The following is a 3,673-nucleotide window of genomic DNA, read 5'->3' on the forward strand; positions in this document are numbered from 1 at the left end:
AATATGTGTCTTGAATTTGGTAAAACAGATTCCACAGCTTGTTTATTGCTGGATCTTGATCAGTTAGAACAATTTTTAGTGTTTTCCCTTAATGAGATCTAAGAAAGCTTTAAGTAGCCATTCATAAGACTCAATTATCTCTCTACTCAGCAACCCAGCGCCAACAGTAACTGATTTCTTGTGGTGGTCAACTGCTGTGAATGGAACAAATACCATTTTATACCTATATAAAGAAAATGTGTTTAGTACAACCATATTCGATTAATAGCATGTTTAAATTTAATTGTATAATTTTTTATTATTATATATATATTAAAGTTGTGAAAAGTTATAACAGTAAACTGGACATACTTTGTCCAGATTTAGTCCCTTGATTTACATATCCGGTCCCTCTATAATTGTTGTGTGTCACTTCTTTTGGTCCCTTTAGTTGTTCCCTGTAGCTTTGTTTATTTCCTTCTTTTTCAGGGTCCTTTAGGTCATTTTTAAAACTGGGGATTCACACGTGGTCTATTTGTACTTCACCGCCAGTGTAATCCAATCGGATTAGGATCAGTGTCATTATTTCCTTCTTCTTTTGTTGCTCATTTCCATTGATGTCCATGTCGAGGCTGTCATGATATTGTTCTGCATCTAACTTCTCCGAACATCGGGTTCCGGCGAAGGATGAAATACAACCCGTAACTTGGCGGGGCAGCACAAATGGTGTTGCAGCCATGGCGGTGTTTGATCTCCTTTCTCCGGTTCCAAACTTCCGATCCATTTTCCTTCCAACGCTTCCATTTTCAATTTATTTAGATCGTTCTGGTAGCGTTGCCTCCGATTTCTTCCGATCATCTCTTTACACATTCCGATTTCTTCCGATCATCTCTTCCGATTTCATCCGATTCCAGTCCTATAAACATTTCAACTGAACTGCAAAAAAATCGCCGCAAGTACCTTCTCTTTCTTTTTCATCTTCAACGCGATTTCTTCCGATTTCTTCCGATCATCTCTTCTGATTTCTTCCGATTCCAGTCCTATAAACATTTCAACTGACCTGCAAAAAAATCGTCACATGTATCTTCTCTTTCTTTTTCATCTTCAACGCCATTTGACCCCGTTTCTATGCTGTAAATTCCCAAGATTCGTTGATTATTTTCTAGGTCTGATTTCTATTTCTCTTCTTTATTATTTGTTTTATAAACTCAAACCCGCCGGATTCAAAGCAGGAAAGGGGCAAAGAGGGTATTTGGCTAAAGCTCATCTAGAGATTGAGGGCATGGCCTTATGGAATGAGATGTCTTCTCTTCTGGAACGTCGTTCCACTCTACCAACTTTAATTCACGGAGGTAAGTATCGTGGCTTTTCAAGTTTCATAGATATGATCTTATATGCTTGCTTTGCTATCCAGTGGGTTGTGCCTTGTCAGTATTAATCTGGTATGTTATGAAATCAAATAAGGAGGCTCAAAAAATCAGCACCCCAATACAACTACTAATAAGGACATCGGAGCTCAAGCCTGAAATAAAAGTCCAACAATTGAAATTATTCCAAAACAGCAACAAACTTTCAACAGTAAAACAGATTGGTGACTTTTCATTTATTTGGTACCTCCCAAGGAGCAGGAACGTTGAACTTAAGTGGCTGTAAGGTATATTACAGTTACAAGGGATATAGATTTATTCCAGTTTTTTAATCTTATATATTTTTGATAGAAATGCATTGATGTGGGATAACAGGGTATATCAGATAAAAGTTTGCAAATGGTTGGAGACAATTATCAGCATCTGGACTTGCTATATATCACTAGGTATGTTGTATTGGTCAAGGCTTTTACTTGATTCTTGAAATAAAAAGTTTCAATCTTCATCATCTTAACAACTTTATCAAAGCAAATATTAAACTTTTATGAACTCATCATTGAAAATATCCATATAAAGGTTGTCTAATGTCCCATATTTACTTATATATATTACTTCATACTGTGTTACTTCACTTACTTGATTTAATGATTTATGAAGAGTTCATTTATTTTTTTTAGCTTTACATATGAAGCTTATAAGAAACTTTCACTTTTCAGCAATCTTAGATTCTTAGATCTCTGTGTTGCTCAGGTATATTATATGATTGTTTTACCTTTTACCTATGATTCTCCAAGGAAAAATAATTTATTTTTTTCATTTTTTTTTACAAACAGAATATATCTGATGAAGGCCATTTCTCTAAAGCCAAATGCAACAATATTCGTATCCTCAATTTGACATGGTAGTCTATATTAATCATAAATATTCATAATATTTGTGTTTTTAATGTTTTTGTATTGTGCTCTCACTCCAAATGAAGGTGTTTTTGTTCTTAGTAAGTATATAATCATTTTGCATATATTGCTTTTTTTATACTGTTTGTTTATTATATCAAACGCTTATAATATTATATTTATTTTAGCCATTGTATTTTCTTCCTTTTTTGTAGTTAGATATACAGCTAAGCTATAAGATGGAACTGTGTTTGAGAAAAAGGGTTTTGATGGAGACACTCCATTAAACTTCATTACAGATGAAGGTTAGTTAGTTACACGACAATTTTTTTGTTTGTTGAAAAGACGTAAATACCCTCCACATTGTATATAAGGGTAACCTGGTCAACGTTGTACATGCAATCTTCTCTATAAGGTAAATCTCTTGACATGTTTGTCTTCCATCTTTAACATAAACATGTTGATATGCAAATTTCTTATCAATGCATTCTACTTAAAAAATGTACCGAGATGTACTTTCAATTTGTGTCTTATATGGACATGTACTTTGAAAAATCTACCAGTAGTAGCAGTAAAAAATTGCTTTCTATTTGAATAACATTCTTATTATTGGATAGATGTTCAAAGTTCAATGTTGTAAATTGTATTAGAAAGAAATAAAAAGTAGGATATTGTGATAAACAAATCAATGAAATTACATCATTATTTCTTACATTTAACCCTTGATTTTACCACTTCAATTCTACCTTCCAGATACACTACAAAGAAAAGCATCCGAACAACAAATTTGTGTCTATTCCCAACGACCCCTTCGTGATCATTGGAGCTGCAATCTTCTCCCCTTTCCCCAGGACTCAACATCATTAGGTTATTTTTTTATCAAACCCACTGGCATTTTTTTATTTGTATATTTTCTCCATTCGTGTGTTTTTTTTTGGAGTTTTACATTGGCTGTTAGCTTATTGTTTCATAGTTGGCACCCTTGGAGAAGCAGGTGATGTGAGAGAACTTTTTCAGTGATCAGGGGCGGATCTGTAAGTCGATAAGGGTATTTTCTACTTATTTCAAATAAAATAGTATGGAAATTTGGAATTTACACAATATTTGAGAGGTAATCTTTAACTCAATATTTAGCTTTTCTTATTTTTTTACTGAAACATGTGTTAAAAAACAGTTTTTTTTGTTTACTTGACTTTTTTTAACAGGTGTTTCTGTTGCACTTCCTGTTTACGTTGCAACACAAATGGTTCATTATTTTATAGCATACAACATATTTGACAATTATGCATTTGTAAATGGGCGAATGTACTATACTTTCACAAAAAGACGACACCTTCCGACCCCCGCAACGCGGGGGACACCTTTCTAGTTTTAATCATAAATATATAAATTATGTAAAGTACATATATTAATTTACTTGTTTTTTTTCTAAAA

At 33.2% G+C, this 3,673-nt stretch overlaps 1 long non-coding RNA gene across 8 annotated transcripts; it reads left to right on the top strand.

Moving 5' to 3' along the window:
• The first annotated feature begins 555 nt into the window (after nt 1–555).
• Nucleotides 556–3,673, top strand: LOC145119880 (uncharacterized). Of its 8 annotated transcripts, none has more exons than XR_013714024.1 (10): nt 556–1,145; nt 1,212–1,633; nt 1,722–1,792; nt 2,063–2,096; nt 2,180–2,247; nt 2,326–2,340; nt 2,455–2,654; nt 2,993–3,106; nt 3,213–3,350; nt 3,445–3,673. It is a non-coding gene; the product is annotated as an uncharacterized LOC145119880 (long non-coding RNA). The 8 variants fall into 8 exon arrangements; XR_013714022.1 differs by lacking the exon at nt 2,326–2,340 and having other exon boundaries at nt 1,212–1,331; nt 1,394–1,633; XR_013714023.1 differs by lacking the exon at nt 2,326–2,340 and having other exon boundaries at nt 1,212–1,331; nt 1,412–1,633.

The sequence above is a fragment of the Lactuca virosa genome, chromosome 6 (assembly GCF_052849685.1).
Source record: "Lactuca virosa cultivar CGN04683 chromosome 6, Lactuca_virosa_CGN04683_v6, whole genome shotgun sequence".
Classification (NCBI taxonomy): Eukaryota; Viridiplantae; Streptophyta; class Magnoliopsida; order Asterales; family Asteraceae; genus Lactuca; species Lactuca virosa.